This window comes from Protopterus annectens, chromosome 2.part1, assembly GCF_019279795.1.
Source record: "Protopterus annectens isolate FY-2018-M chromosome 2.part1, PAN1.0, whole genome shotgun sequence".
NCBI lineage: Eukaryota > Metazoa > Chordata > Ceratodontiformes > Protopteridae > Protopterus > Protopterus annectens.
This window is the reverse complement of record NC_056729.1, coordinates 936,860,283-936,875,069: the sequence shown is the minus strand read 5'-3', so window position 1 is coordinate 936,875,069 and position 14,787 is coordinate 936,860,283.

Below are 14,787 nucleotides of genomic sequence, written 5' to 3'. Positions count from 1 at the left end.
TAAAGTGACCATTCGGAACTTGGACTTCTTGACTGAACGGTTTAGGTTGCTTAGGTCCAAAATGGGCCTCAAGTCCCCGGTCTTTTTTGGCACTAAAAAGAATCTTGAGTAAGTCCCTAATCCGATCTGGTCTGCGGGGACCGGCTGGATGGCTCCTTTTTGCAGCAGTTTTGAAATTTCTATGGCTGCGGTATCCCGTTGACTGGGTGGCGGGTCCGGGATTCTTTTGGACTGAGGGGGGGACAACAGAATTGGATGGAGTAACCTCCGGCGATAATTCAAAGCACCCATCGGTCCTGAGTGATCCCTTCCCAGGCCTTTAAGTGCTTCGAAAAACGACCCCCGACTGGCTCCGGAGCAGCACAGTCGGGCAATCCCTCAGGGACTATGAAAAGCTGAAGAGCCACGAAAGGACTCGCGGTCTCCAGTGTTGCGGGGGCCTCTGCCGCCTCTGGGACGGCGTCTTCCTGATGAATTTCCCCCTCCTCTGCCTCTGGAGGGGGAACCTTCCTGCTGAGAGGGGTAAGACTTCTGCGATCTCTGGAACCACATCTTCCCTCCTCTTTTAGCCTTGGGATAAAGCCGAAAGGGAGTGGAAAATCATGCCCCTACGGCAGTCAGAGTCTTACCCTCCTGTTCACAGCAGGTAAGTGTGTCTTTCACCTTGGGCCCAAACAGGGAGGACCCATCAAAGGGGGCATCGGCGAATGAAGACTTGAAGGCCTCCGCGAAATGACACAGGCGGAGCCAGGTTGTCTCCGTAGAGCAATGCCTGTACCCTCCGCTCTACTCGCCCCTTCGGCCGCATACGAGATGAGCCTCATGGACGAGTTCGAAATGGATGACATTGTAGCCAGCTGAGATCCAACCGTCTGGGCCAGCTCCTCAGGCAGGTTACCTAAGAGGGTATCGGATAGCTCCTTAATCAGATCAATCTGGAATCTCGTAAAGTGCGTCAGGTAGTTCAGAGACCTCAGGGTAAAGGCCGCTGAACTTAGGGTACGCTTGCCATACCGATCCATGCTCCTAGACTCCTTATTAGGAGGATGGACGGACGTAGAAGCCTCTGCTACATCCTGCTGTGTAGCAGATGCCACCACCATAGCATCCACAGCCACACCTTTCGTAAGGAACTCTCTATCTGGGGGCACTGAAAGAAATTTGTTTGGACGAGCGGGCACCGGTTCCACAGAGTCCAGGTGTTCCCACGCCCTTCGACAGATCAAATCCAAGAGCTCGTCGAAGGGCGGAGACACCCAGGAGGCAGAGGGCTGAGCCCCCAAGGCCTTCAGGAACACCGACTCATCAGCAGAGGGAGGTTTGGACTGCCAGCCGCCTCGTTGTTTTAGGGCTTCCAGGATGTCTGCAAAGGAGACATCATCCGAGGACGACTTGGGGGACCCCTCTGCATCATCGAGATCGGTGTCAGATGTCAAAGACTCGTCAGGGGAGTCAACGTGCTACCTCTTGCACGTTTTCTTCCTGGGAGGTTCTTCCGAAGAGGCTTCAGAAGGACCTCCAGGAGGGGGAGAAACCCCAGCGGGGGTAACCTGAGGCCCAGGGGCTCCGCTGTCTGCGGACAGGGGAACTGCCAACGACCCAGTCTCCAAATGTAGGGAAGGAGCTGGGGAAACTGTGGAGGTAGCAAATGTAGATTTGGCTAGAGCACTCCTGATAGCCCTGAAGGCGGGACCACCAGAATCCTGGGAAGGTCCCCCCTCCGTGGCCACGATAGTGGATGGTACTCTCGTCACCGACGCACCAAGAGGGAGACTTGGGACCGAAGGTATCAATCTCGAAGCCTCCCCCCCAGGGCCGAAGGAAGAAGTCCGTGCACTGAACTCCGACCCAGGAGCCGGAGTCAGAGCAAGGGTCGGGCCTGACCCTAACACCTCCACTGGTTCCACCAACACCTGCTCCAATGGTGCCGAAGCTGTTGGAGGAGGAAGTACAGTAAGGGAGTGGACCATCGGCTCCGAAGCCAAATGGGCTGGAGCCGAAACCATCTTTTGGAACACCGGAGACTGGAAGAATCGAAGGAGTACCCTGTCGATGTCCGAATCAGACATCCTGGAAGATCTCGAGGATACCTATCAGGCCCGAACCAATTTCTCCATCGGCTCCGAAGGGCTCGGGGACCGGCTCCGAAAGGACTCCACAATTATCGGCTCCGAGGAAACCTTCAAGGAAATTTCCCTCGGTGCCGATAAGGACTTCGGCTCCGAGGGGGAAGTGTCTGAGCCGATGACCCTTATCGGCTCCAATATCAGTGGAGCCAATGAGGGTGACCCGCCTCTCGATGCCCCAGACCTCGGCTCCGAAACCAGAGGGGTCGAGGCTGGAGGCATCGAGGCAGACTGTTCCGACCTCGGCTCCGAAGTCCGTGGAGCCGATGGAGAAGTCTGCTTAGCTTTTTTAGCCGTCGGTTCCGACTGACTGGTCGGAGCCGGCGCTCTTCTTAGAAGGAGACGGAGAGGAAGATAAAGCCTCCCGAAGAAGGCTTGATTAATCCTTTAAGGATTAATTTGTTTTCCTCTCCTGGAGGACTCGAGGAAAAGCATGGCATACACTGCACGATTCCTGGAGATGTTTGGTGCCAAGACAATAGACGCACGAGGAGTGGTCGTCCGTTATGGACATTTTGAACCCACACCTCGTGCACTTTTTAAACCTGGAGGGTTTATGTTCCTTAGACATAGTTGTACAAGAAAAAACAGACCACAACAGTAAACTTTAAGACACAGGTACAAATAAGTATGCCAGTAACTCAGAATATTTTAAACTGAAAAACTTTTTTTTTTTTTTTTTTTACACACAGAAAAAGAAAGGGAAGAAAACAAGGAGGGTCAAGACCCTCTAACTCAAACGGGTACTTGACCCACACACAACCACTAAAGTAGTTAGTACAGGGGAAGGCCCCTCTAACTTACGGAACCTTCTCTGACAGGAAAATTTAAGCAAAACTCAATAAAACAACAAGAAACACAGTCGTACACAAAAAATAGCCGTTAAAACAGCTTTTGGGTTGAAATGAGTGAACTACTGACAGGAAAAGAGACTATTAATATAGTACTTAGCCCAGCCAATGTTGAGACCACGTCCAAGCTCTGTAAGCGGCAAACGAGATCTGGGGGATTAGTGGTGGTGCATCCTGGGATAAAGATAGCTCATCCAATTAGAGGCCTCGCTCTATAGCATAAGCGTGCCTCCCTCGGCTCCGAGCCCATCAGTCAGAATGTAGGCGAGATAGGATCACATAACATCTCTTGTTAACAACCTCACGATCAGGATCACACACAGGAATGGTTAAGGAAAGGTAAGTTTAAAATCAAAAGAGGAAAGCCTAATACTGGCGGCCCAAGATAGTGGGCTACATACACGTTGGTTTAAAAATTCCATTGAAAATGTGGGAGAAACACACAAATATAGGTTTTGTGAAACAATTGCACATCTTGTTGCTGGTTGTGATATACTAATGGCAGAAGGACTGTATATTGAAAAGCATAATAACTTGGCAAGACTGTTACATTGGGGATTGTGCAAACATTATAATACTGAAGTAGCTGAAAAACATTGGAAACATGAGCCACAAATAATTACAGAAAATGTTGAATGTTATACCACATGGTATCACCCATTACCAACAGTTACATAGTAGTCCATGAAAGAAGACAAAAGTAGCATTGATCACTGAAATTGTTACACCCAGTGACTACAGTGTCTTATGTACAGAGCATCACAAAGTCATAAAATACCAGGATTTGCAAGCAGAAATGAAGGCAATGTGGAAGGAGGATGCCCAGACAGTTCCAATAGTAGTAGGAGCAATGGGTCTTATAAAAAAAGAATTTACAGTCATACTTAGATATGTTACCGATAACTGTGGTGGTGGTGCTGCAGTAGCATTGCCGCCTCAAAGCAAGACGTTGTCCCGTTCGATTCTCAGCTAGAGCATCTTCTGTAAGGAGATGTGTGAATGGGCGTACCTTTGTTGAAGGTTGTGGATCAGAGCTGGCAACACGGCACGTAAAATCCACTGCCAATCATTAGCGGACCGGAGTTCCGCTGTGGCGACCCCTAACCGGGAAAAGCCGAAAGACAAAACTTAGATATGTTACCGATATATGTAATTTCATAGGAATTGCAGGAGGAGTCATTACTGGGCACATCGCGGGCTGTGAAGAGCACTTTTGGCTAATATCAAAGAGTGAAACAATACTAATTTCATGAACTTTAATTGTACTTTGACTTAGGAAAGGGGTCCATTGGAGAAACTAAACAAATAAAGGGAGAAGCCTTATCTCATTTCACCTTGGTAATTTCCATCATGATACCACTACTAATAACAGAAGTTATAATAAAAGATACTTATTTTTTCAGTCTGGGTTGCTATTTTCGTTGTTGGTGAAGTGTTTTCTTATTCTTTGAGGAGCTATTAAGTGTGTTTTGGCATCTTTTAGAATGAATCATCTGTGTAAAAACCAAAATAAAAAGGAGTGTTCAGATGGAAACCACTATACTTAATACTATTTGGACACATTCTGGTTGTGAAGTGTTTTCTTATTCATTCTAAAAGAATGCTCAGATACCAAAACAAACAATTTAATTGATATGAATGAGAAATTGTTCTCATCAACAGAAATAACAGTATTCCATTCATATTACTTTACTGAGTACCACTTCTGAACTATACACATCACGTTAGGATAGCATTTTAAAGTACACAATTGTGCTTTAAAACTGATGGTACACTAGTACCAGAGCAACACACAGACTTAGGTTGGGATTCATAAATAAGTGCTTCATAGCTGCACAGAACCAAATATCAAAATCCTGCACCTGCTTACATATGTATCACAGCTTACAGAATGCAAGTAGTTAACAAAAGTCATGCATAGGAAATTAGTAGTAGTAGTACTCAGGAGGGACAAATGGTGTTAGGAAAGATCAGTACAGGAACGAGAGGTAAATGTTACAGGAAAGCCATGCAAATGTGCTGAAACATGTCTGAGGTTATTTATGCTCATAAGCACTTCATTGTTCTTACATGCACAGCAGCAAATATACCAAGAAGGAGGGTCAGCAAAGAAAAGTGCCAATTTAGTTCATCATTTAAATGGCAAATAAAGGGGTACATAGAAAAATAAAAAAGTAGGGAATAGCAAACAGAAAACATACAAGGGAAAAAAAGAACATCTGCTGGGGAAGGAACTTTTTGGTGGGAAAGGCTCCTATTTTTCATATAAGGGTAGTAAGCACAGCTAGGAAAGGTAGTGAGAAATGTTTGTCGCAAGTCTGATTTGTAAAGCCATGGAGCGTATTATTATGGACCTCATAAACAATGACATAGGCAATCTCCAAGCACTGGACCCCACCCAATTTGGATTTGTCAGGGGCAGATCTTGCCTGTTGAACCTGGTTGACTTTTTTGAGACTGTCACCAAGGCCCTGGATGAAGGAAAGTCAGTACATACAGCTTATCTTGACTTAGCTGAGGCCTCTGACACAATCCCCCACTCAGTCATCATTGAAAAGCTAACTCAACTTGGCGTAAATCCCTATTTCATCAGGTAGGTGGCCAACTGATTCACCAATAGGACCCACAAGGTCAAAATAGGCACCAGCACCTCCGACAGCAAACCTGTCACTAGTGGTGCTCCCCAAGGATCTGTCCTGGGACCCCTACTGTTTGGCATCTACTTCTCAGAGGTCCAGGCAAAGACAAAGGGCCTGTGGCTGACCAGGTTTGTGGATGACTGTAAGCTGTCACTGATTCCCCAAATAATGTTAACATACTGTAAGAGGGTCTCACAGCAACAAATGACTGGTGCCAAAGTCATGCCCTTGAGTTAAATACAAAAAAATATATTATCATACCATTCGGCAATAACATGGCCCCTACTGATTACCACATCAACGCTAAGCACACAACCTGTGGTGAGACACCTGGGTACTCATGTTGACAACAATCTCACATTCGACCATCATGTAGCGACAGTGGTCAGAAAAGACTTTTACGTGGTTCATCTCATAAGTAACGGCACTGCATTCAGAAAAAAAGGGAGGTTATTATCTCTGTGTACTCTTCCCTCATTAGGCCTATAATTGAGTATAGCACCCTCTTTAGTGTGTACCTCTCCAAATACCTGTATCAACTGGAAAGACCACAGAAATACCTTATAAACATAATAGATGGCCTCCAACACCTGTCCTATGTGGATGGGATCTAATCACTATCACTCCACTCAATATCGTACAGATTGCTGAGAGGTGATCTGTGCCTTTATCAGACTCTGCTCTACTAGAGCTGCACCATATTCGTAAGTCTAACTCCTTGCCATTACCCGCTCAAAAGGCCTAAATTTAATATGTGACATCAACAAAACCTTCTTGAGAGACAGGTTTATCTCTCAGAGGCTGCTCCATCTCTGGAATAGACTTCCCATACATAACAGAGTACCTCGCTGACCCTCTTCAAGCGCAACCTTGATGAGTGGATAGGAAACCACAAACGTGTCCCATGGGTTCCACCTTTGTCCCTCACTGACAGGGGTGACAGGTGCTGACTGAGGTTTCTTTTTTGGGGATAAACTCTTGGTTAGCTTGTAAGGGCCCCAGGGTCATTACCCTAGTAACCTCCTATGATAGAGAACAGAAAGTTGCAAAGGCAGACAAAATGCAGTGAGTACTGACATACAAGATGAGGACATCAGTGGGTAGACACTGTAACATGACGGATAGGACAACAGATGGGAAGTAACACACAAAGCAGAGGAAAATAGAGAAATAGTATAAGGACAGACTACATCACAGAGGCCAACCCACATAGACATCAGTTCACCTCTGTGGTTGAAATGCAAGCTGTGCCTCTGGCTGCCCAACAGTCAGGGCTGACTGGTCATGTACCTACATCAGGCATGTCAGGAGGAGCTCCATGGTTGTAAGGCAGGAGTGCGTGGTTGTAATCGCAGAATCAGCCTATGCAACCATTGCCAGAAGGCTGGACGGAACCACTCCAGGGCCACTATCAGAAGAGAAACCACTGCTCCTCTCCTGAGTTGTACTTACTCAGGCCACCCATAAGCCTCTGAGGTTGCTTTCAGCAAAGTGATTTAACTTTCCAGCATAGAGGAAAACATGATGACCACTGCCACTCCAGTACCAGAGGCATGGACTGGTGCAAGCCGAGGAGACTGTTGCCCCTCTTCCTCCATCACAAGTAGACCTGCAGAAAGAGGAGAAAAAAATGAGACTCCATCAGTACATACATATATTATACATAGCAGTACAATGCAGTAGTACACACGGCATACACATCCAGCTGCCATGAGAAATGCTCCTGCTTCCTGTGACAGCCCTCCATGGTAGCTAGCTTCTCTAGGATAAAATAGGAAGAACTTTGTAAAATGGTGGACCTTTGCAAAGAAAAAGGAAAATGCTTACAGTAAAACTGTCTGTCCGCCTGTAATCTTTGCTTCCTACTGGCTAAGCAGGTTAGGTTGATGACGTCTGCACCGCTTAACAGAAACATATGCCAGCGGCACCACTAACCATCCTGGCAAGCTCATGCCGCACATTAACCTTGTACATACTGGCCCAAAAGGAAATCCCTGTGGAGGAATAAAAACATCTTGCTCTACCGTGGACATCATTCAAAAGTCATATTGTTCCAAGTGCCTGAAGCAGCCAAGGACACTCATTTGAGAAGCAAAACGGTAGCTCCATGTGCACGGAAATACGTTAAGAGAATCATGTGATGCACACTAAAGCACAGCAACAAAGTATTTTAAAAAGCCTCTGTAGTAGACATCCACAGCACTACAGGTTCACAGACACCACACACGTGTGCAGCTAAGTCCACAGCCCTGAGACAAGCAGGGAAGAGCAGATTAGCCCTGCTTAATGTTGATGGGTGGGGATTTTAAGGCAGCTATTCAGAGACAAACATAACTGACATATAATGTCCAAATTAGCATAATATTGAGTAACACCACACTGTTAGAGACCATGCTAATACAAGCAACTGTGAAATGAGGAGTTAACTGCATTTTTATAATAGGCACACTAAAGGAAGGCAAGACACCTGGTACTGCACCCTTACACTGTACTGAACACTCATGGTGTATGCATTAAAAAGGATATAGAGGAAACGTGGTTGGACATAGGAGTTGGAGCGCCACAAAGCCATGACATTGTCCAGTTGTGGGAAGCAGGGGCACACTGGATGTAAAGTAAACATAGGGGAGAATATACCATACAGGACACAGTGACTCCTGTACAGAGGGAAAGGTATGGCAATGCATATTTTTTTTTGGGGGGGAGCTATGGTTTGCAGAGGACTAGAGGGTTTCAATAAGCTGATGGAAGAAGGGGTGCCATAACGCACCTGCAGTTTGTATAGAAAAGCAGATAGGAGTGTCACAAAACTATATGGAGTTTAACTGGTAGCAGTCAAATGGGACACAGACAGCAAAGCACATGCATACACGCACACACTGACAAGTGTGTGTAATCCACATTTGTACATTTTGTCATTAGCCCAAGAGATAGGCAATGACTGGAAAAGTTCACCATTCAAGAAAATGAGAAATGAATACAGGCCTGTGGCACACATGGAACATGTATCCTAGCCAAAGGTAAAGTACAGTTGTGCACACTTACCATAAATGTAGATGTTTGAGTGTATTCACTGTTGCAGTCATCACATTTGGGTTATCCCTGCCAGGATAGCCCTCGACCGGCCCAAATACCTTTCTGCATCTGTTGCTTGAGGACTGATGTCAGGTTGTCAGTAGTATGAAGTAAAGCGGCCAATGCCATTACATCAGTTTTTCTTGCCCTAAACTGTCAAGAACCCCCAAAGTAGAAGGCTAGGTTTTGGTGGAATAACCTCACCAGTGGAAAATATATACCAATATGTCCCTTGTAAGGAAAGGAGAACAACAAGGAATAATGGTAATAAAAGGAGAAAAAGAATAAGGGGAGTGGATAGAGGGAAACCAGGACTGCCAACAGTGAATACACTTGAACATCTACATTTATGGTAACTGTACACAACTGTAATATATTCTTTGTTTCGCTGTTGCAGTCATCACATTGGGTAGATTCCCAAAGCTGAGGAAATGGGTGGAGGCAGTCAAGGAAACCAGGGTCTGGCTAGGATGCCCTGCAAGACTGCAGAGGCAAACGCTGCCCTGGATTTGGAAAAGAGAGGCAGGTGGTAATTCTTGGTAAAAGTGTGAACAGATGTCCAGATGGCAGCCTCCAAGATGTCCCTGGTGGGGGACTCCTCTGAGGAAAGCTGCAGAGTTGGAGGCTGCTCTGATGGAGTGCGTCCTGACCCCCTTAGGGGGAGGCTTTCCATGCTGTTTGTTGCAGAAATGGATGCAGTGTGCTATCCATTTGGAAATGGTTTGCTTGGAGATGGCTTTGCCTTCTGCCCTGTAGCAAAGATAACCAACAATTGATCAGACTTTCTGAAGGATTTAGTCCTGTCCAGATAGAACCTGAGCACATCTAGAGAGTGAAGAATCCTTCCCCCTTGTTCTGGGGATTAGGAAAGAAAGTGGGCAAATGAATGGATTGGTTAAGAGCCACCCTGGATACCACCTTGGGCATGAAGGATGGGTTAAATTCTGAAGGATACCCTGTCTGCATGGAAGATGATGAAGAGTTCCACAGCCATGACTGCTTTCAGCTCAGAGACTCTTCTGGCTGAAGTGATGGCCAGAAGGAATGCTGTCTTCCAGGAGAGAAATTTTAGCTCCGCAGAAGAAGCTGGTTGAAAGGGGACAGTGTGAGCTTTTTCAGGACAAAGTTAAGGTCCCAAGCTGGTGTTGCTGCCCTTCTGGGGAGCCTCACGTTGCTAGCCCCTCTGAGGAACTGTTTGATCAAAGGGTGTGAGAAAAGGGGCTGCTCAGAGGGAAAATGAGCAGAAATAGCAGAGTCATGAATTTTTATACAGGAGAAAGAGAGACCACTGTGTAGTAGGTCAGCTAATTAATCCAGGATGAGAGGGATGGAGGGCTGTGCCATATTGGCTCCCTTAGCCTGGATCCAGGGGCAGAACCTTTTCCATTTATATGCATATGACTTTCTGGTGCTAGGACGTCTGTCCTCATGGATAACATCTAGAACCTGTTTACTGAGGATGGCAGATTGGTACGGGGTTAGGAAATAAGCCAAGCTGCCAAACTGAGTGTCTGTAATTGGGGATGCATGAATTCCCCTTCTCTCTGGTTCAGGAGATTTGGAATCTGAGGAAGATGCCATGGAGGCAGCAGGGACAGGCTGCGTAGCAAGGGGTACCAGTGTTGGTGGGGCCAGTCTGGAGCTCTAAGAATGGTCCTTGTTTTTTCCTCCCTTATTTTGAACAGTACTCTGGGGATGAGAAGTAGGGGGTGGAAAGGCATAGACCAATAGATTGACCCAGGGGAAGGACAGGGCATCCACTTTCCAAGCCATGCAATGATGCTCCCTGGTGCAGAATTTGCTGAGCTGATGGTTGGTGTGGGAGGCAAAGAGGTCGACCTTTGGGGGTCCCCATTTCTGAGTTATTAGGGTGAAGGTACTTCTGTTGAGTTGCCACTTGTGTGGGTCCAGAAGGTTTCTGCTCAATTGGTCTGCTAGAGAGTTGAGAGAGCCTGGTAGGAATTGTGCTAACAGGTGTAGTTGGATGGAAGAGGATGTGAGCCAAAGGGTCATGGCCAGCCTGCATAGAGGGTAGGAGTGAGTCCTTCCCTGCTTGTTGATGTACCACATCACAGTGGTGTTGTCTGTTTTGATCAGGAGAACCCCTGGAGAGAGAAGGGGTTTGAAAGCTATCAAGGCATGCTGCACAGCCATCATCTCTTTTTGACTGATGTGCAGAGGAATTTGCTGTGGGCTTGATTGGTCCTGTATGCACCTGCCATCCAGGTGTGCACCCCAAGCGTAGTCTGATGCATCTGTGGTGAGGGTCTGGGTGGCGGGGAGTGGGGAGAAGGGCAGTCCCTTGTTGTGGGAGCATGCTGTTGCCCACCAAAGAAATTCCTTTCTGAGGCAAGGAATTATAGGTAGAAGAGTTTCCAGGTCTTGAGAGTGCTGACATCAAAGACTCTTTAGGTACCATTGAAGTTTCCTCATATGCAGTCTGGCATATGGAATGAGTAGTATGCGAGATGCCATGAACCCCGGAGCTTGCAGGATCTTCCTTGCAGATAGCTGGGGCCTTGTGGCTAGTTGAGAGAAGTAGGCTATCAGGAAAATTTGTTTCGCTGGTATGCCATCTGGGATGCTGTGTCCAGACTTGCTCCCAGGAAGATTATCCTTTGGGTGGGCACCTGTTTGGATTTATTTTCATTGATTGTGTACCCTAGGGAGGTTAGTGGGGTCTTTACAAAGGCCGGGTACTTGAGCAGCTTTTCCTGGCTGTCTGCCTGAATAAAGCAGTTGTCTAAGTATGGGTAAATTTGAATATTTCTTTGTCTGCAAAAGGCAATGGCTGGAGCCAGACATTTTGTGAAAACTCTGGGAGCAGTAGATAAGCCAACAGGAAGCACAGAAAACTGAAAGTGTTGAGATCCTGTCCTGAAGCGGAGATATTTCCTGCATGATTCCCTGACAGGAATGTGGAGGTAGGCCTCTTTTAGATCTAGGGTGGCTAAACAAGCGTCCTTGGACAGCATGGTTAGCAGCTGCTGGAGGGTGAGCATTTTGAATTTTGGGATCACCAGGAAGGTGTTTAGAATGGATAGATCGAAGATGGGGTGCCAGGTACCCTCTTTTCTGGGCATCAGAAAAAGCCTGGAGTAGAAGCTTTGGCCTGTCTGTTCCACAGGAACGTGCTCTACTGCCCTCAAAGAGAAGAGGGAAAGGATTTGCTTTTGAGCCTCTGCCCAATGGTTTGGTGGTAGATCTGGGAACCCTTTTGGGGTTGGAAGGAAATCTGTATCCCTGAGACACAATGTTCAGAACCCATTGGTCCATGGTAATGGTGGCCCAGGTGCTTGAGTCAAAGGAGAGTTTTCCTCATAGGGTAAGTGAAGTTGGGCAGGGGGGAGGTGAGTCATTGTGAGTTGTTACCATAAGGGGGTGGCTCAGAACTACCTGGTTTTGAAGTGGAGGTAGTCCACTGCTTAGATCTCTGCATTCCCTGGGGCTGCTGCCTGGGGGGGGTCTGTTTCCACATGGCCTAGGCTGGGCCGGTTTACTTGGAGCAGGAAAGGACCAATGCTTGGAGGGACAGTACCTGCTGAACCTAGGGGGCTGGACCTGTAAGAAATACTTAATCATTTGCATAGATTTTGCTTTTTCTTCCATCTTTTTTAAGACCTCTTCTGCTTTAGTGCCAAATAAGTTATTTGTGCAAGGGGGCATCCAACAATTTAGATTTGACATGATCTGGGCAGGGGTTGTTCCTTAAGCCATGCATGTCTTCTAATGACAGATCCAGTGACTGCTGCTCTGCAAGAAGCATCTAGGGCATCAAAACCACAGAGCAAAGTGTGCTTAGTTACTTGACTTGCAAAATGCATTGTCTTGTAAATCTTTAGATTCTGCCCAAGCAGGAAAGGAAGACATTTTTTGTTTAAGGAGTTCCAATGTATGTTGCTGAAATTTCAGCATATGGAACTGACAATTTAGTGCCCTGATAGATAGCAAGCGTAGCTGAGGTGTATACTTTTTTACCCCATCTGTTCAATGCTCAGGAATCCCTGTCTGAAGGGGTGAGATTCTTAGCAGAGGTTGCTTTAATCCCTTTCGGCCCTTGAAAAATTACCTCAGGGTCAGCAGTTGGATTTTTAAAAAGATATTTGTGTTAAAAAGATATTTGTGTGAGTCAGGGACTCTATAGTACCTGTCTGGTTTTCTGAGAGCAGGAGGTAGGGTGTCAGGAGTCGAGCTGGATTCAAGGAAAACATCCTCCATAACATCCAGGACTGGGGGATGGCCAAGGGTTTCTGTTGCGGAAGATCTAGGAATTCCCTGAGTCTCTTTTTAGACTGAGGGTAGTCCTGACCATCTCATTGGAAATGCTCCCTTAAGGTATGCAGGGCTTCCCCAAAGGAAAATTCCTCTGGGAGAGAGGCTGAAGGAATGGTGTCCTCTGCATCAGAATCCTCATAAGTGGAGAGGAGTTGTGTGTCTTCACAGTCAAATGCACCAGATTCATCTGACTCTTGTTCAGACAAAACTACAGGGGACAGATCTCTTTTCCTTTTTGAGGGGGTAGCTTGGCTTCCCCTCATCAGCATGATAAGGTCTTCCGCCATTTTAAGCATTTGAGACTGAAGCAAGGTAGAAGGCACCTGAGAGTGGGTCATCAGTTTCGTGGGTGTGGTTCAAACCCTGGGCCTAAGAAACTCGGTCATTTTTGAAAGAACTGTAGTCGCAAAAAAAGACGTCGGTTTGTGTTGAGATTCGGTAGTGCGAAGAACTTCCTTGGAAGTCAGTGCCTGCTCAGCGGCTCCAGACCCATCCAAGGTAGAGAGAAAAATATCTGGCTACCATAAGGGCCTGACGATGGATAGTTCTGGCGTTGAACAAAGCACAGAAGCGACAACAGGTACATCGTGGTCTGGGCCTAAACAAGTGACGCAGCAACAGTGGAAGTCTCGGGGTGGTATTTTTTTTCCACAGGCGATACAATTAACTTTTTATGACCGGTTAGTGCAAGAAAAAAGGATCCTCAACAGGGTATTTAGCTTTAGAAGACTTCAACTTCAATTCGGAGACAAAAAATCAGGTAGCGGCCGACCAGCACTCGTGCAAACTGCTTTTGCTTCGGGCTCCATGGCAAGGACGACTGATGTAATGGTGTCTGCCTTACTTTATACTACTGATGACCTGACACCAGTCCAAGTGACAGCAACAGAAATACTAAGGCTCTGGTATTCGGGCTGGCCGAGGGCTACCCTGGCAGGGATAACCCAAATGTGATGACTGCAACACTGAAACACGAAGAACATCATAGGCAGGGTTTTTTGGCAGCAGGTGCAGCAAGGAATGGTACAGGACATCAGTGCTATTTCTGGCCACAGGAATATGTCAGGTCACTGAAAGTGTTTTCAGCGAATATGAAATGATCAAAGTTAGTTCACGAAATGAAGTTTGTTGAAAGTGGAGTTTGCTTCTTTCTCCACAGTTGTATGATGTCAGAGTTGATATACAAAGTGTGTGTGTGTGTATGTGTGTGTGTGTGGAGAGTTATTATGAAAGAGAACTACAACAACTTAACTACTTTTCTAGGATATTTACTGAAGGTAGTTTCTGGAAACATTTTTTTGAATGTTTTACTGTCACCAAAACTACCTTCAGTGAGTGGATATGAATCCATGGCCAGAATAAAAATCTATATCTGGCTTGTTAAAGGGCACCTAGTATAGTATTGCACTCCAAGAACAAAGCACATGTCACTGTCAACATAAGTTCACAGAAGTGTCTCAGAGGTGTTCCTGTCAGGGGACAGAGTGGATCCTCATACCCAGTGGAAGCTGGCTAGTGACAAAGTACAGTTGTGTACACTTACCATAAATGTAGATGTTCAAGTGTATTCACTGTTGCAGTCATTACATTTGGGTAATCTACTGGCAGGTTGCCCTCAGTCGGCCTGAATTCCAAAGTCTTGGGTCCTGCATCAGTTGCTGTCTTCTCTTCCATGACGTCAGGTCATCAGGGGTATAAAACATGCAGCCGATGCCATTTTCTTTAGTTTTTCTTGCCCCCGATGTATGTCAGGTGCCCCCAAAAAGGTAGCAATATTATATATATATATATATATATATATATATATATATATATATACAC